Here is a 20,051-nt window from a genome sequence, read left to right on the forward strand (position 1 = left end):
TGAAGAATTAAAATATGGAGTTTGTCCTTCAAAGAGTTGCTCTATTGCTAATACAATAAATATTATTATAGCATTGCATCAGAATAGTGGTCTGCAGAGCATGCGAAATTTTACATGAAGCAAAATTAGAAGTGCCTTCTCTGTAGTTGCCTCAGAATTGTGGAACACACTTCCTACTGAGATTAGAATTGCTTCATCCCTGTTGGCTTTTAGGAAACAACTAAAGACACATCTCTTCAGCTAAGCTTCTTAGCTATTTGGTAGTTTTTATGGGTATTTTAATTTGATCTTTTATATGTTTTAACTGTTATAATTTCTTGGATTTATTTATTTATTACATTTATATCCCTCTCTTCCTCTGAGGAGCTCAGAGTGGTGTATGTGCTTATTTTTACCCTCACAACAACCCTGTGAGGTAGGTTAGGCTGAGAGATACATAACCGGCCCAGAGTCACCCAGTGAGTTTCATGGTTGAATGGGGATTCGAACTCAGGTCTTCCCGGTCCTAGTCCAACACTCTAACCACTATACTGTGCTGTTGTAAACCACCTAGAGACTTCGGTAGTGGGCAGTATACAAATATGTTAAATAAATAAATGAATAAATAATACGTGTATGTGAGGATTTTTCCTCAGGTAAAAATATCAGAGAAATTTCAAGGGAAGGTCCCATATAATCATGTGCCTCTTTTTTGTAGTAATACTTTCCAACAGTTTTAGCACTAAAGCAGAAAGAAATGTGGGCAAAAGAAAAATCAAGATAATCAGATATTATTCTCATATCCCAAATTTGTTTTTTTAAACAATTATAATTACCTAATTTAATTTCTTTCAGCATTAACAACTGCAGATAGTTTGAACCATCTGCAGTATAAGAAACTGCTATTTGGAAACACAGCCTTTGCAGAAAGTAGTGTCAAGGCAGTTGAAAGTGACAGCCAGTCCTCTGTTCTTTAATTCCAACTAAAAATGAAATGCATTATTTCAATCACAGAGAAATTGGAATCACAGGCCGACATTCTGATTAGCAATGCAACTGTGAAGGGGGGAAAATGCACGTGCCTCTTCTGAAACAAGGATGTTCCCCTGGGAGGGCAAGTTTCACCCCTCCTCACAGTAGTGTTCTATGCAGCCAGGAAGTAAAGTGCTGAGAAAGAGTTTGTCAGTCTTCTAGGATGGTAAGTATATTAGCACAGTTCTTAGCCAAAACATGATTTGATCCTAAAGTTAAACCCTGATAAGAGGGAAAGGCAACCCCAATGAATAAGTAACTCAGCAAAAATGATATATTTTGAATATTCACTCAACAGAAAGAGTCAGCAACAATCATTTTTTGGTTGAAAAGTATGTGAACCCTTCATTCAGTGACTGGTGTCACTTCCTTAAGCAGCAATAACTGCAACTAAATGCGTCTTGTAACAGGTGATCAGTCTCTCACTTCAGCTTGGAGGAATCTTGGCCCATTTTTCTATATAAAACCATGTCAGCTCTGTGACATACATACCTCATATTTATATACTGCCTGATATGTGTATATCTAGGCAGTATACACAATTTAAAAGAACAAATATAAAACAGTAAAAACTATTAAAACAGTTTCACAGAATAAAAAAATTATTGATGGATTGTTTGTTAAATTGTATACCGCCTTTCATCAAAAACAATCACAAGGTGGTGTACACAAAAATTAAAAACCAGACTATAAAAGTGACACAATTAAAATATTAAGCTAAAATATAAAACAAATCTGATTAAAAATATTTAAAATACAAGCATAAAAACTGTATAAAATACAAAGAAGCCGCAGCAGAGTCAATCATATAAAATCCTGAGTAAAAAACCAAGATTTAACATGCTTTCTAAAAACTGTGATGGGGACCGAGGAGCAAATAGCCACCAGGAGAGCATTCTAGAGTCTGGGGGCAGCAACAGAGAAGACCCTGTCCCGTGTGCACAACAACCGAGCCTCCTTCATTATCGGCACCCAGAGCAGAGCCCCCTCAGATGACCTCGTCAAGTGGGCAGCAACCCTTGTGAGCAGGCGGTCCCCCAGGTATCCCGGGCCCAAACCGTTAAGGGCTTTAAAGGTCAAAACCAGCACCTTGAATTGGACCCGGAAACAAACTGGTAGCCAGTACAGCTCTTTCAAAATGGGTGTGATGTGATCCCAGTGGGCAGCTCCAGATAAAACCCTCGCTGCCGCATTTTGCACTAGCTGCAGTTTCCGGATATTCTTCAAGGGCAGCCCCATGTAGAGCATGTTACAGTAATCCAGCCATGCCGTGACTAAGGCGTGGGTAACTGTAGCCAGATCTGCCTTCTTGAGAAAGGGACGCAGCTGGCGCACTAGCCGAAGCCATGCAAAGGCACCCCTGGCTACCACCTCCACCTGAGCTTCCAAAAGCAGAGCCGGGTCCAGTAATACCCCCAAGCTGCATACTTGCTCCTTCAAGCGGTGTGCAACCCAATCCAGAACTGGTAAAATCACCTCCTTTAGTTTTAAAAAAATTAAAACAATTTCATTGAATAAAAACATTTGAGGACTTCCTTGCATGAACAGCTCACTTCAGGTCTTGCCACAATGTTTCAATAGGGTTTAGGTTGGGACTTTGACTGGCTACTCCAAAACATGAAGGCATTCTTCAACCATTCTGTGGTAGACTTATTTAAATGCTTAGGGTAGTTATATTGCTGCATGACCCATTTCCGGACATTGCCCTCTAGAATTTTCTGATATGCAGCTGAATTCATGATTCCATCAATGATGGCAAGCTGTCTAGGTCCTAATGCAGCAGAGCAGCCCCAAACCATGAAGCCTCTACTACCATGCTTGACAGTCGAGATGAGGTTCTTACTTTCAAAGGCAGTGAGCCCTTTCTCACGATCAGTGAGAAAGGGCTCCGATCTGTAGTGTAGGAAGCTTTAAAATGCATGCCTCCCCAGCAGACAATCAAGGGCTCCTTTCTGGGTGGGCGGATTGCCTGCCCAGATGATTGCCTGCTACTGCTGGCAACATGGAGAGTTGGGGGCTAGAATGTGTCTTCCCAGCCCTTGCTCTCACGTGGTGCATTATAGGGATCCTCCCAGCACTGGCCAGGAGGCTACTCATGTGTAGGTGCCATGCAGAGCCACGCAGCACTGACACAGAAACACTAAGCTCGGATTAAGGGCGCCCTCACACCCAAAACCCAGGCTAAGCAGCAGCTCCCTAAGCGGGTTTGCTGCTGCACCATCGCCAGGAGCCGTGCAGCTCCTGGCAATTAACACACACACTGGCAAAATTGGGCTGGGCAACCTTAGCCCGGTTTTGCCTGCACGTTTGAATAGCCCCAGTGTTTTGGTTTTCACCAAACAAAATGTTTGTGGTTGAACCACTGCTCTCTAAAAAAAACACCAACACACACATTGCTGCCTGGCTCAGATTCAGGAAAGAGCATCTGGATGACCCACAAGACGTCTGAATGATGTTCTCTGAATAAATGAATCCAAAACGGAATTTAGCAGACACAACCACAAATGTTTTGCCTCATGAGCTCAATTTGTTTCTCTTTTAGATCCCCATTTCTGCCCTGAAGTCTTGCTTATCACTGCATGTTGGGGAAAGGACAAATGATAAGACTGGTCAGGAGGAATGAGCAGGGAAGGTCATGGCTGCTAGATCTCTTGGTGCACTGGGGAACTAAAAGCTACATACTGTAAGACTGGTAAGCACAAACAAATGGTACTTTCAAAAGCGGTTGTAATATGGCATGTGGGATTGATTGTTCAAAGAAAATGTTTTTTAAAAACTCACTGACCTACTAGGTAATAGGGGTGTGCCGAACCAATCTGCCACAAACTGAGCGGTTCAAGTGGTTCAATCATGAACTAGTTTGCAATGTTTCATTGGTTCACACAGCCAAGCTGATCAGTTTGACCAAACCGGTCCATGGAGCATCAGCGAATTCAGACCAAACTGCCACGAACGGTCCATGCACACCCCTATTAGGTAAGCCCCTCATGTGAACCTAAACAGGCCGTTGGAACCGGGCCAATACTTGTAGTATTAGTTCCCTGTGCTTTTATTTAAAACATTTTAAGTGCAAATTAATCCCAACACTCAGGATCCTTTGGTATGCAAGTGCAGGGTTCCCCCTGATGATTCTCAATAGTTACTGATAGATCATTTAACTGACAATGAGTGTTATTCAGTGTATGTGCAATGCAAGACAATATCTGCCAGGGTAGAATCTAAAACAAGTGTTGTACCTCAGAGTACAAGGAGACCCAAATGGATAGTGTGAATTTGAATAGAGGAGGGAGGAAGTGTTGTGTCTTTGGCACTCTTTAGTGGAGCAAGTGTGAAGTTTCAGGGATGCTCTTGTTGGCTTGGGTCTGACAGTTACAATGCCTGCCTTTGTGCACCTGCTTAACCCTGATATTATCTATTCCAAAAATACTACATCTCCAGTACTCACTGCTCCAAAGGAAACTGACTCTGTAAACATGCTCTAGAGCAGGGATTCTCAAAGTTGGGTCCCCAGATGTTATTGGACCTCAACTCCCATAATCCCCAGCCCCAAGGGCCTTTGGTTGTGGATTATGGGAGTTGAAGTCCAATAACATCTGGGGACCCAACTTTGAGAATCCCTGCTCTAGAGCCTCCCACCACTCAAGGGAGTGTGGGGGGGAGTATGAAACTAGATAGATAGACAGACAGACAGACAGACTCAGATGTAATGTATAGTTTAGGCCAGGGCGGCACAACTTTAGCCTTCCAGCTGGTGTTGGATTACAATGTCCATCATTCATGTTTATTGGACACTGTGGCTGAGAATGATGGGAGTTGTAGTCCAACAACAGCTGGAAGGCCAAAGTTGTGCAGCCTTGATTTTAGAAGGCTCCAGGAGGAATTATGATTTGATTTAAATTGGGGGTCTGGATTCCATTAAGTGCCTGCTACTTTCCTGGATTTAGTGTTTTCCAGCTACAGTTCAAGTTCCTAGAAATGTCTCTGTTGTTCAAGGCCAAACTAGACATGACAACAAATGCAGCATCCAGTTACAGGCTTGCTTCCACTTTCAAATAGCTATGTGGCATGAAAGTAGAGGATGTTAAATCCTTTAATTTTGTGCAATTTTCCGTGTGAAAAGTGCCCCCAGATCTGTTATGAAACATACACACCTGGTGCCGTTTCAGCAAATGGCACCTTCGGAGGCTCATAGCAGGTTTGCGACAGCAGCAAAATGACATGGAATTAAAATGTTATGTACCCCTTCTTCTTGGTCACAATTCTAATTCAAATTGGGACTTCCCATGGCTGCTGTTTGAAAGTGAAAACAAGCCCCTAAACAGTAATGATGCATTTAATGTCACATCTCGTTTAGCCCTTACACTTACACAAACACATAGAGGCTATTCTCACAATTGCCCAAAGTGGGCTAAAGGAGCCTAGCCCGCTTTTGGGCGATGGTGTGCTGCAATGGGAGCTGTGCGGCTCCCAGCAGCTAGCCGCCCTAAATACCCCTCCCCTTAGATGAGGTTAGGGTTAGGAGTGAGCTGTCTGTTAACCTCATCTTTTTGCTCGTGTGTTGCCACAGTGCACAGCAACACATGAGTAGACCCCTGACCAGGAGGCTGCTCTCCCGGGCTCGGGGGTCTCTCCAGCATGCCCCACGCATCTCATAGGGCATCCTGGAACTTCCAGGGGCCACATGGCCCCCGATCTCAGTGGCCCCTGATTCCCACAGCCCCCACCGGCAGCGTGATGGAGCCGGCAGTCATGTGGGCAACCGATCCGGCCACCCAGGGCTGCCTTTGGATTGTCTGTGGGGAGAGCGGGCTAAACCCACTCTCCCCGCAGACCCGGAAGAAGCTCTTTTCACTGATTGTGAGAAGAGCTTCATAATCTTCTTTCTAAAGCAGGAAGGAGTAACAGAGATCTTACCTTGTAGAATGAGGATTCTAATGTGGACAGTAAACACTTCAAAAATGCAAATCTGCATACTGATATTCAAGTTGGTACCTTTGATTGCAGTAGATGTTACTTGTGCACAATTGTTCACAGAACTACAGCCAAGAAATGCTATGTAAATGGTTAATAATAACAAAAAGTACAATACTGTAAATATAAAGGTCGATCACACAACCATAACTGGGGCGGGGAGGGTGGGCGGTCAGGCATGGATGAGCCTACCTTCCCCTCAGATGATTGCCAGTCTCCTCTTCAGCACGCTGCCACCTGCCAACACGATCTGCTCTGCTCTAAGCAGTTCAGTTCACTGGAGGCTGAGAAAACAAATCCCAGCCTCCAGGGATCCCAAAATGCACCACACAGGCAGCACGTTGCCTTGTGGGGGCGTCCCCCGATCCCTGATTCTGTGTGCGCTTGAGCTGTGTGCAGCCTGAGCACACACATGATCCCGAACCTGGGGTTGAGGGTGAGCTTGCAAACTCTAACCTCGATTAATGGCCAGGGTTAAAAATCAGGCTAGTGAGGGCAGAAGCGCCAGGATCGGGAGTAATCCCGGTGCTCCACACAAGCTGCCCTAGCCTGGGTTGGGCTGCTCATGTGAATAGCCTCACTCTGTTCTTACACATGTTCTTATACATACTTGACTCTTTCAGTTTGTATTATGTCAGAGAGAAATATGTTAAAGGATTTTATAGAAGGAGAATATATCAGCAGAGAATGTACTGCTTATAGAAGAAGGTAGATTTTCTTGTTAATATGTGATTTTATTTGTGACTGAAATCTCTTGGCCCTTGGAGCAAGGGCAAGAGAAGCTGGTTTTCCTTAAGGAATAGTTTGCCGTATGTGTCAGTTGTCACATTAGCAGAAAGCAGTGCTGTGCAGCTGCTCTGCAGTGAACAAGCAGGTTGTAGTTAACAGCTAAAGAGACAGAGTAACTGACCTTTATAAAATGAAGACCGATAAACCTGTAGTAATATTATTATTTGGTGAAATTTGCTTTCAGAAAAAGGGCTTCCTTACATGAACAGTTATCCTAAGATAACAGCTCCTTAACTTATTTTATTCTGAAGACTAGGAACAGTTAAGTGGCTTCAGAGTTCAGTCTGGGAAATCAAGTTTAATCCAGTCTGATATGGCAGTGGCCACATCATTATCATGCAGTCTTATTGATTTTCTGTCTGTAAAATGGGAATAAAAGTTGCATCTTCAGCTGTATATGTTGCAGTGTGTTTGCCATGATGTGTGCACAGCAGCAAGGAGGAGGAGGGGAGTGCAATCAGTGAGGGTGGTGGAAGAAGAGAAATCAATGCCAAAACATAAAACTATGTGAACAGAGATTAGAAGATGAGTGTGCATGTAGGGGGTGTGTGTGTGCGTGTGTGTGTGTGCGCGTGTGTGTGTGTTGGCACTCATATTTTATATTTTATATTCTTTATTTTTTATTTATTGTTTGATTTATATACTGCCTTTCATAAAACTTATCCTGGCAGTATATAAGTTGGACAAGAAATAAAAAAAATGTACTTTTAAGATAAACTGAAAAGCTCAATTTGACTATAGTTGTGATAAAAATATAACATTAGCAGATAGCATCTGACCAGTTTGCACATTTTGTAAACAAGTCTAGGTGGACTTTTCTGAGGACAAAAGCCAATCAAGATCAGAGAAACTATAAGTCAAAAATGACACTAACGCACACACACGTATGCACGCACACAGCGTTATTGTAGCAGTCAATAACAGAAAGTCTTTAGTTTCCAAAAACAAGCTCATCTTAATGTCCATTTTAAAATTCAAGAACTACATTTTTAATTAAGATGTATAATGAAATATGCTCTTTTCCTTTCCCCTCTTTTATTATAGAGGTTGTATACTGTACACAATAGCTGAACATTTCACATGCAGTGCAGAAGCAATGAAACCTTAGTCACTGATGATGACTGGCCTTCCCCTCAATGAGGTTTGTGGCCTTGGAATGCTTTGGGGGCCATCAGGTGGTGGTGTTAACACACTTGCTTGGGCCTGTTTCCTATACACATGTGCATCTTGGCTGCGTGTGTATATGGCTAGAACACTAACTTGGTTTTAGGAAATGTATACTTTGAAGTGGAGGGATTTATCTGAGTGTAAGATAACCTGTTTTCTCCTGTAGCCAGCTCTGACTAGACAGGGGAAGCAAGCAACTATCTTTTTAGTAGAGTCAGCCTAGATCAGTGATTCCTCTAATTTTTTTCATCTCTGTGCGGAATGAATTTTGTTCTGGGCGGCAGTATCTAGGCAGTGTGTGCGCAGCTGCATTCAGAGTGGGGCCTTCCTGATTCAACCTGAGCAGGATCTAAAATTAACTGAGCAGACATCAAAAAACATGTGCGCATGCGTACATGCACATGCCTTAGAAGGAATACTGGCTTAGACTGACCAGCACCAAACTAACAAGTATGAATAACTACAGATCAGATCTGGACAGTGAAGTATCAACATAGAGCACTCTAGGAGTAAACAGATAAGGATAAGACTGTTCTAAAAACAGAAATGTATTTGTTTAAAAGAGGTCAACATATAACTGGATATTGGTTGCAGTAGCAGGAGTGAAGACTGTTCCTAGAAAAGAGAGGGAAGCAGGGGCTGATTTCCCCACTTGTAGGGTGGGGAACTTCCCGGGGTTCCCTGTGCATGAGGGCAAGTATGCTATTGCTGAGAGTCAGAAGAGTTGCATGAGTGAGTCAGCACTAACTGGCAGGAACAGAAAGGTGGCAGGACTCTAGATAGACCAGTTCAGTCAGTGGCTAGTATTGCTCTGATTGCATTAGGGCATTGTTGGCTGATCTGCTGGAAAAGTGGAGAGGTTCCAAGATCCTTATTGCCAGACCGGCAATTTAATCTCATGAAAAATGCAAGAGCATTGGGTAAAATTCCTGCCTTACCCAGGCTCAAAACACAATACCCCTGCCTATGTGACCATCTCACGTGCTTGAAATGGAGGCTGACACTCAAAGCACTCTGGTATATGTGGCATTTTGTTTGGACTGAGATGAAAGCCAAATCGCAAAGGGTGGTGGAATGATCTGGCAACACTGGCCAGCACTAAGGCCAGCAACAATGATTCATGTCATTATTTATTCATCGAGAGCTACTGTAGCATCTGTAAATCAAGCCTTCCTTGGTTCAGATAATAACTAAAAGTCTATGGCACTGTCCACATGGCCGCACACTCAGCAGCGGGGAAGGCAGGGTTCAACTTACCTTCCCCCAGACAACTGCTCACAGCCCAGGTGGCAGGCAAGCTGTGCACCCACACAACCAGCACTGCTGGGAGCAGCACGGATTACTCTCTGTGCTGCTCCCAGCAGCGCAGGCAAACAGTGGCCTCCGGGAATCCCACAATGCACAATGCAACTCACACAGTGCATTTGAGGATTCCCCCAAGAAACAGGTGCTCTAGGCACCTTAATCTCAGCTAGCAGCCGGGCTAAAAAGCCTGGCCAGGTGGCACTGGCCCACCTGGATTGGGCCCGATCCCAGCGGTTCTCATGTGCAGCCTAACCCATCTCTATCCTGGGTTAGGCTCTGCATGAGAAGAACAGCCTCTATAAATCAAACCTTCCCTGCTTCAGATCTGACATCTGCCACTCACAAGGTCAGCACAGACAAGCCACTCTCTCTGGACTCATCCGTAATACGGGGATAAGCATACGTACCTTACAGGTTTGTTGTAAGGCTAACATCAATATAATAAATGTGAAGCACTTTATACACTTGAAAAACACTATACAGATGTTAACTATTGTTTATTTGTTTGGCTAGCCTTCAAAGCCTCAGGAGTTCAGTGCTCCATAGACATGGTACCCTGAAGAGTATTTGGAAGCTATGGCTGCTGTAGTACATTGCAATACATGAGCCTCTGGGAACCCACAGCCACTGATTGACATCCTGATTAGATTACTTGACAGAAGTTCCATTGAAATTAAGTAGTTCTTTCGTGTAACTCCTGAGTAGTGCTGCTGAGTAACTTGTTTATTTAGCGCAGTTGTATATTGCCCAAAACTGCATCTCATGGCAGTTTAGACACAAATGAAAAACACATTAAAACCATAAAACAAAACAGTTAAAATAACTTAATCTGGATGTCAGCCAGTATTCCTAAATTTACACTGGCTTCCAATCAACTTCCAAGATGAAGAGGTGAGCTGATCTTGTATTAGCAAGCATGACTTGTCGCTTTAGCTAAGCAGGATCTGCCCTGGTTGCATATGAATGGGAGACTAGAAGTATGAGCACTGTAAGATATTCCCCTCAGGGGTTGGAGCCACTCTGGAAAGAGCAGAAGGTTTCAAGTTCCCTCTCTGGCTTCTCCAAGATAGGGCTGAGAGAGATTCCTGCCTGCAACCTTGGAGAAGCCGCTGCCAGTCTGTGAAGACAATACTGAGCTAGATAGACCAATGGTCTGACTCAATATATGGTAGCTTCCTATGTTCCTGTTCTTGCTTTGATCACGTTCCCCAACACCTAATTATGATCGCTATGGACACCTATAGCTTCTGGTAGTACCTCCATAGATCATGTACCTCATTGTGAATGGTACAGGTATTCTCAGGAATGCTCTGGAAATCTATTCCCTTGAACACCTCCTTGGAGTTGGTACTCTTTCCTGGCAGTTGTCCAAGAATGAGCACATGTTTGGTTTGAGCAGGGTATTCTTAGTGCATGCTGTTTCATTTCTGTTATACAGTGGTCCCTCGACTTACGAAGATAATCCGTTCCGAACGCACGTTCGTAGGTCGGAATTTTCGTAAGTCGAAAAGCGCATCCACGGAGGTCCGGAAACATTCGTAGGTCGAGGAAACCGCATCTAAAAATTCGTAGGTCGAGGAAGCCGCATCTAAACCGGCAACGACTTCCGGTATTTTTTGTCGTTCGTATGTCGAAATCTTCGGATGTCAAGTACTTCGTAAGTCGAGGGACCACTGTATTTATTTTATTAGCTGACATGTCCCGCAGTATACTGCAGGTGGTCCAGACCTGCCTGCACTGCTGCAGGACTCTTAATTGCCTGCTGATGCTGCTATGCAAGAGGGCAGTACTAGCACTGCTGACTCTTGTGTAATCGCATTTCACACACTGCTTCCATTATTCCCAAATGAAGTAACATGTGATGTGAGGTTGTGTAAGAATCTGCCCTACTAGTCTGCCCTGTTGCACAGCAGTATCAATGGGTGATGTAGAGCCCCACAGCAGTGTGGGCAAGTCTGCACTGCCCACATTATGCTGCAGGACATGTCACACTTCTAAAGCATTGCTCTTAGCACCACAGTAACTTCTTCTGATCACTAGAGGCATCATGAGATAGTTCTGTCTTGGTCAGTTAAGAGCCAGTTAGAATTGTTCAGTAGTTGTTGAAGGCTAGTGCCTGTTTGTGTATGTTGTTCAATGGCTCTCTCTCAGTATGTGATGTTTTAGCTTATTAATAAATCCATATTTGTCTTTTGAATTCAACCTACTATCTTCAGATAATCTCTTGGGTTAAATTTTTTTACCACCAGAGCATACTCTGCTGTATGAGGACTTTAATGTTTCTCCGCACACCACTTAACACTTTCTGTTTCTCCTCACACCCCTTGTATACTGTATGTACAAGATAGTGTGAAAGAGCACCTGCTTCTATTTCAATCTAAGTTTGTATACGGAGATCATCTTCGAAGGCTGTCTTCTTGATGTCCCCTCCAGCAGAAGTGAGGCAGATGGTGACCAAAGAAAGGGCCTTCTCTGCTGTGGTGGACCATATATGTGAAGCTCCCTTCCCAGGAGGCTCCTTTGGCACCTACATTGCTATCTTTCCAGTAGAGATTTTTTAATCTCCCCAGGCCTTTTAAGGTTTTCGTCTTTAGCTGGGAATTTAATTGTTTTAACTGTTGTACTGATTGAGTGATATTGTTTTATTGCTAAACCATGTTGAGAAATTTTATTTGAAAGGTAGTACAGAAATCTTCTAAATAAATGCGCATAGATAAAATATGTATCCATTACTGCTGTTTTTGCCAAGGATTACAATTTTCAAATTATTTTGATTTTGTAGTTTTTGGTCCTCTTGTGATCCAGTTTCCCGCCTGTCATAGCTTTCTGCAGCAGATCTACTGCAGACTATTTACTATATTTAATCTTGGGGTATGTTAAAAAATTTGTCCACTGAGTATATCTTCACAAACTGTTCAGACAGATTAGAAAAATATGTTGTTGAAACAGGTAGCACAACACCATGAAGAAACCGTACACACATATATTATGGCTGCCAGTTATAGTAGGTACCGAATACTATGGGAAGAGTTTCATTCTGCAGAAAATAATTTGACAGGACATTTTCTACTGCAATTCATTTTCAGCAGTACCTAGTAATGTTTTAATAACTTTCTTTCCTGGTTACCAAAATACAATTTCACAGTTTATGGTAAGTATCCTATTGTATATTTTAATTAATTTATCTGATGTTATTACACAGTCTTAGCCTTCAGGGATAGCACAACTTAAAATCCACATTATACATAAATGGAATATAAACCTTAAGTCACCTTTCCATGGGCAAGATGGGGAAATTAATAACATCCATTCAACATTTGCTGTTTATGGGCCATATATTTTGTCTTGCCCAAGAACTTGGCAGATAGATTTAGCACTGTGTGGGGTGGAGACAGGATATCTCATCTTTTCCCATAACTGTGATTGTAGTTTTATGGTTATAATAGTGCTTGTTGCTGTTCACATTCATTTTATTGCATTTGGCTTTCTTATTCACATCAATATGATGGAAGCTTGTATGAAGCAGCTTCCATTGCCAAGCTGGGAGGATGTCATTAGCTTCATTAGAGGAGTCCCTTCAGTCAGTTCCCCCTGTGTACAGTAATATAGTATGTTCATTGCATTTTAGGTCAGTAGAAATTGCACAGATGTATAGACCAACATTTTAAAATAAACGCAACATTAAGGCTTGTCCCAAGGTCCCTAGAAATTCAAATCCGTATTGCTAAGTTGGGATCTCTTCCATGTTCTCCACTCACCACTTTTTGACATATGCATACTTTTCTTGTTTAACTTGAAAGCTGTTGGCGCTGCCCAGTTGTAGCAGAGTAAGTTGCTAGCCCTCAACTTGTATCGTATTGCAGCAAGAACACGCAGACACATGAGTAAAAGCCACATGTTGATTGTATTGAAGTACAGGACACTCACATGATATGTAGTCTCAGCAGGTCCAGATACACATAGGTACAGTTACAGCAGGCACATAGATAACAGCAGCCGGGTGGACCTCAGTGGAGCAGCATGAACCACTGTGGACAAGTGACTCATGCTTGAGCTCTGTTGTTATACTAGCTCTAGCCAATCACATCTGGTCAGCACTCATGACCTTTTTACATTCCTAATTAGCTACACCTGTTGCCAGTCTCTCTACTTGCTGCAAACAGTGACTTGCACTTTGTTTTAGTCTCCTTACAGCACCTTGCAGGAAATATATCCTGACAAAAGCTAAGATGGGAAATCAAGAAAATGAAAGTGAAGTTACTTAGGTGTGTTAGATTGTGGCCTAATAGTAATTGACTGGAGTATTTAGCACGAAAAATAGATAACTAAAACACTGATTTGTAATTAGTTCTAAATCAGGCTAGAGATAAAAATATCAAGCTAATTGGCTTGCTGAACTGTGCATAGAGGGAGGGCCCTGTGGGATACCTGGAGCACTGGATTCCTATGGTTTTGCTACTTGATATGAAGAGCTTGATTATATTAACAATAGCACTAGTATATTTTGATACAGAATAGCGAGTAGGAGATATAAAGAAATAAATTTTAAAAAATCAATCTGATCATTACAATTGGTGACAATGTAAAAATTGCCCTTATGACTAAAAAATCATGGAAAGGATGTGAGCAACTCTTTGCATTTCTTGACATCAGCTTCAAAGCATAAGAAAGGACTGTTTCCATGAAATAAATCATTTGTGGATACATCATCCTTCTACTGAATTGAGACCTGTATTTTCCATGAGTGGCTGTAGAAGGCAGTGCCTAAGAAACTGGAGACCCATTCAAATAATACATCTGACTGACCCCACTCACCAGATGATAAGAGGCAGGAGTACATACATCCCCGCACTCCCTGTGCACCATTCTGCTTTGCTTAATCACATGGCTTGAAGAAGGGGGTCTAACCACTGCCTTCTTCAAACAAGGTGGCATCCTACCCTCCCTCAGTGAGGTATTAATAATATCAACTAGGCCATGTACAACAACCTCCCTGTAAGATGAAATCAGCCATGTTGGGCAAGGATCCAGAGAACAGGTGGTAGGCCATACCACTCCAAGTAGCTTGTCCACATCTTCAGGAGTCACAAACTAAAACTGATCCAATTTAATCTTGCAAGAGGTATTACTGGACAATTCCCTAACTGGCCATGCAGAAATTTTGGAGTCCAGTTGTGTCAGCACAGTTTGTATCCACTTCCCAATGACATTGAAGAGTTAATGTCATGCATTTATGAAAAATAAAGTTTTATTAGCTACATTTTCATCTGTTTGCAGCTGGACACAAAGGACATAGCCACATTAAATAACTATTAAATGTCAGATGTCCAGCACTCAGTTTTACAGTACCAGAATGGTCAACCACCAGAATGGTCAACCACCCTGGCTTAACTCTTCCAAATATCCTCAGGTAAGAGAAAGTCCTTCCATGTTGTTGCTTTGCTAGTTGTTACAGATATGTCACAAACTCCCCAAGGGTGTCTTTTTTAGCCTACTTTCCAGTAGGCTTGTAAGTAGGCTTTCCAGAATTCCACGTGTGTGTCCGTCTGTCCCCCATCAAGTTCACAGTGCCTGGACCAATATGAACCAAATCAGGACATATAGGGACACTTCAACAATGTAGTTTGTGATTATGTCATCTACCCCAATTCAAGATGGTAGACACATAAACTTGTGAGGTGCAAGTGGGCTTGTGAACTGCCTAGCCAATTTGAACCAAATTTGCTACAGCTCTAGGGACACATAGGGATGCCTCAATGGCATAAGTTTGCAATGAAGTCATCCACCCCAATTCAAAATGGCAGATGCATCCATTTGAGGTGCAAGTGAGCTAACTTGTGGGCCGTCTAACCAATTTGAACCAAAATTGGTACAGTTGTAGTGAGTGACCTACAGGGACACCTCAATGGCATGGTTTGTGATTACGTCATCCACCCCAGTTCAGGATGGCGGACATGTGAACATTTGAGGCGCAAGTGGGCTAACTTGTGAACCAACTAACCTACTTGAACTAAATTTGCTACAGGTGTAGGGACATATGCGGATGGCCCAAGGGCATAATTTGTAGTGATGCCATCCCCCCTGATTCAAAATGGTGGCTGCATGAACGTTTGAGGTGTAAGTGGGAACCGATTCAGACCCAATTTGGTACAATTGTAAGAACACATAGGGACATCTCAAATGCACAGTTTGTGACGATGTCATCCACCCCAGTTCAAGATGGCGGATGCATGAATATTTGAGGAACAAGTGGGCTAACTTGTGAATTGCATTACCAGTCTGGACCAAATTTAGTCCAGTTGTAGGGATAGTGAAAGGAAAGTAGGCAGATAAGTTTTTACTATAATTACTTGTTTAAAGGAGAAGAATGGAAATCATAGACTTAAAAAATGATAGACTTGAAGGTGCCCTCTTAGGCCATCTCACTGCTCAATATATGGAATCTGGAGCTAGATTATCCTCAGATGTCTATCCAGCCTCTGCTTGAAGACCTCCAGCAAGGGAGAGTCCATCATATTTCAAGGTATTGGTCCCATTATCAAACTCTTCTTATCTTTAAGAACCTTATCCTAATGTTCAACTCAAATATAGCCTTCTGTAACTAAAGCCCATTAGATCTAGGTCTGTCATCTGGGTAAACAGAGAGCTAGTCTTTGTCTTCTTCTGTGTAAAACCTCTTCAGGTATTTAAAGAGCCCTATCTTATTGCCTCCTTCCAGGCTAAACACACCCAGTTCCTTCAGCCTTTCTTCATATGGCTTGTTTTCCAGGCCCCTGAGCATCTTTGTTGCACTCCTTTCATAGAATCATAATGTTTTAGAGCTGGAAGGGTCCTTGGGGGTGGCCATCCAGCCTGTTTTTGGAAAATCTCTTGTGGTGCAAAACCCACCACTGCACAAAGCAGGATGTCCCACTGTTGAATAACTCTTGTAGTTAAGAGGTTCTTCCTGAACCTTTTTGTCTACACTTTAAGTATGGTGCCCAGAACTAGAAACAGTACTCCAGGTGAGGTCTGAGAGTGTAAAGTAAAGCAACTATTTCTCATGAGTTGGAAATTATTGTTTTGTTAAAATCACATCCCTTTAGGTGGGGGGTGGGGAAGAGGCACCTTTAAAAGTAAGTAAGCAGGTGCTTACCAGCGTTACCGCAGCATCTACAAACGGTCTCAAGCAGCAGCACTCCGCCCGGTATCCCCAGTGGTTAGGGTTGCTGTCCATGCAAGTGTTGCTGACCACACAAATGGCATCTGCGCATGTCATTTGCAGAGGCTAGGGCTGCACCACCGCCCCATGTGGGATGCTTAAGGTGGCCTTAGCGTGTGCACATGCGCACACTCACAGGTTTTTTGATGTCCACTCAGTTAATTTCAGATCCCGCTCAGGTTGAATTAGGAAGGCCACACTCCAAATGGTGTGCACACCCTGCTTTGATACTGCCGCCCAGAACAAAACTCATTCCGTACTCAGATGAAAAAAGAATTAGAACACTGCAGGTGGCACACTGCTGCCCTGCATGGGCTACCAAGTGTCCGTGTTTAAATGTAAAGGTAAAGTGTGCCATCAAGCTGATTTCAACTCCTGGTGCCCACAAAGCCCTGTGGTTGTCTTTGGTAGAATACAGGAGGGGTTTACCATTGCCTCCTCCCACGCAGTATGAGATGATGACTTTCATCATCTTCCTATATCGCTGCTGCCTGATATAGTACCAGCAGCGATTTGAACCAGCAACCTTCTGCTTGAAACTTCATGCCCTCTCACACTAAATTACAGGCACGGGCATTGCCTCAGAGTTGGGGAGGAGGGAAGTATATTCACTCCATTCCTTCACTTATCAGTGGGAATAAAAGTCCGTTCTCCTTCCCTGGGAAACCACCAGACCAACAACCCCTGTCCCTGCTGATTGTCTCATCTTGGGCAACCCCTGCCTTAAATAAAGCCCTACATTAGGACACTCCTCCCGCCTTCCAGCTTGCTCCTTCTCCTTTACCTTGGCCAGGCAAGTGGATGGGCCACCCAATCTCTGGCCTCCCAAGGGGCCTTTGCTCTAACTCCACCCCACTCACTAGCATTTCCACACAGGGCTTTATTTAAGCAGTGGGGAATCATTATTGTGTCTCCACCACTTTCCTGCATCTCAGGCTGCACCAGCCCATCCATCACCTGCCTCTCCGAGCCTTTCCTATCTTCCTAGAGGAAATTGTTGGGGTTGTTCCAGCAACCGGAGCCTCCTGCCTCTCTCAGCACATCACCGTTTGACCGGGTAAACAACCCTGTTTCACGGAGGAGGGTGGGGGATCCTGACACCAGGCAAAGTGCCGCTGCTTGAGACAATTTGCAGGTGCTGCAGTAACGCTGGTAAGCACCTGCTAATTTAACTTTAATGGTGCCTCCTGCCACCCCCATCCCCTGTCACTGCCCTCACCGGCTGCTATTCATCTAGCCTACATTACATCCACAGCATTTTCACAATCCACTAAACTAGTAACCTGGTAAGATTAATCTGGCAGGATTTATTGGACAGTCACCACCACAAACTTCATTGACATGTTCATGGAGCCATACACCTTCATCCCAAGACCTCCTTCCTTGTTAGTCAACACCAGACTCCATCAGTGTAGCTATGAAATTAGGGCTTTTTGCCTTGATGTGCATCGCTTTACACATACTTTACTTTACACATTCAGTTTGAAACTTATTTATTTATTACATTTATATTCCACTCTTCCTCCAAGGAGCCTAGAGCAGTGTACATCGTTAGGTTTCTCCTCTCAACAACCCTGTGAAGTAGGCTAGGCTGAGCAGGTGTGGAGCCAGCTGAATGACAGCTTGGGTCCAGCCCCACCTGGCAGCCCCTCAAGTGACATCCCATGTGCATGATGTCGTGCACATGGGGCGTGGCTCAGGCTCCATAAGAGCCCCGAGCAAACTTCCCCCCCAGGCTTCAGTGAGCCCCAAGCCAGCTCTGCCCTGTCATTTCAGGCAGTGTTTGCTGCCTGAAAACCTCTGCTTCCCTTTCTCTCTCTCCATTGAGGGAGACAAAGGGAAATAGCTACTTCCAGGCAGCAAGCGCTGCCTGAAATGACAGGGCAGAGCTTGCTCGGGGCTTGCTGGAGCCCAGATGGTGGGCGGGTGGAGTTCGCTCGGGGATCTTATGGAGCCTGAGCTACACCCCTCTGCGGGCTTCGGTAGCCTTTCCTTTGGCAGCCTGGGTTCTTTGAACCCATTCACACAATGGTAGCTCCGCCCCTGAGGCTGAGAGAGAAGTGACCGGCCCAGAGTCACCCAGCAAGTATCATGGCTGAATGGGGATTTGAACTCGGGTCTCCCAGTCCCAGTCCAGCACTCTAACCACTACACTACACTGGCTCTCACTTTGCCATTTTGTTGCCCATTTTCCCAATTGGAAAGATTCTTCCAGACTGGCTAGTTTTTAGATAAGGTGGGTCCCTCAGTTATCCCCCAGACTCTTTCCTAACTAGCAAAAGCTGGATCTTGCAAGGCTCCCTAATGAACCCATCAAAAGCAAAATCCAAGAGACTAAAGTCAAGAAGTACCTGGTGGTCTCCAGGGTTATACAGGTTCTTCTTCCTCAGCCTGAAGTGCAATATCCAATTTTTGGTCAAGTTGAAATTTAGTCCTTTGCTCAGTCTTGCCCTATCTCAAATAAAGCAGTTACCTAGCACTAATAAATTTCAGTACTCTACTCATGCACAAATCTTGCTCATTTTCTACTGCTTATAATGAAACATAAGTAACAGCACTGAATCAACCTCTGTTTCTAAGATGGAGTCTCATAGTATTTTTAATATTCCTGCATGCAGAATTTTTTTATATTAAAAGGCTGGACATATAATTCAAATGTATAAGTGACACTTGTTTGGTGCAGACTAGTTGTAATAAAACAGGTTTGCTTTCATGGTTAAATAAATGATCATACAGCAGAATAATAGATTATTCCTTCCTTCCTCCCTTCCTCTTTCTTTATAGCTCTGGACAGTAGCTTCACTGTACTAGGCACATCTAAACCTTGACAAATTGCTCCCTTGAATTGCCAGCTACTCTAGATTCATACTCACGGGCTGCAAGGAGATTACCCTGCTGCTGCAGCACAAAAAATGTGTTCTTGTGGTCTTTTAGTGATCTAATTTAATCTATTTGAAGCTTCAGTAGAAATGAGGATAATCTTAGCAAATAGCTCAGGGACCATAGAACAGCCTACACTGTTTGAAAACAAAACGCCTGTCTTCTTCCCCTTGTTGATGTATTGAAGCAATGACTTCAGTCCTGTGCATTAACACTCCTTTAGAGCCTCACAAAGGAATGTTATTTGTGCCATGCAGGTTTATTTCAGTTGCTACACCTGTAAAAATTACTGAATTCACAGCATGTGTCTCTTCTTGGAATATGTTTACTTCATAGGGACAATTAATATTTTGCCTAATTCACCAGAGGAATATTTTCTAGCCCTCCTTTTCATATACATTAGAAATATAACCATTTCTGGCAGTAAAGATCTCAAATCATATGTTCTTGCATAAGAGCAGGATGGAGGTATGTCCAAAAGCAGAAATGGGGAGATTGTGGTCCTTCTCTTCATTGTTGATGAGGTGGAGACAGATAATCTTTCCATTGCTAGAATTTGTAATACTGTTATTTACTACTGGCTCAAAATTAAACATTGACTGACATCCTGACTACCATAGCAAGGTTGCAATAGGAGGCTGCTCCTAATGCCAACAAAGGCTTCCCCACTTCTGTAGTGCAAGGGCTGTATATCCTTCAAGGACATCATTTTAGAAAGCACTGAGCA

At 43.4% G+C, this 20,051-nt stretch overlaps 1 long non-coding RNA gene across 7 annotated transcripts in view; it reads left to right on the forward strand.

The window, feature by feature from the left end:
• Window positions 1-20,051, forward strand: part of LOC128345069 (uncharacterized) — a 209,746-nt gene that overhangs the window by 8,743 nt on the left and 180,952 nt on the right. For 4 of the 7 annotated variants that reach the window (XR_008316246.1, XR_008316250.1, XR_008316248.1 and 1 more), the window contains exon 2: window positions 3,554-3,703. This is a non-coding gene — a long non-coding RNA (uncharacterized LOC128345069). Of the gene's footprint in view, window positions 1-3,553; window positions 3,704-7,815; window positions 7,913-14,520; window positions 14,622-20,051 lie in introns of those variants that run through there. The other 3 variants (XR_008316247.1, XR_008316245.1, XR_008316251.1) reach the window with 2 other exon arrangements.

This window comes from Hemicordylus capensis, chromosome 2, assembly GCF_027244095.1.
Source record: "Hemicordylus capensis ecotype Gifberg chromosome 2, rHemCap1.1.pri, whole genome shotgun sequence".
Taxonomy (NCBI): Eukaryota; Metazoa; Chordata; class Lepidosauria; order Squamata; family Cordylidae; genus Hemicordylus; species Hemicordylus capensis.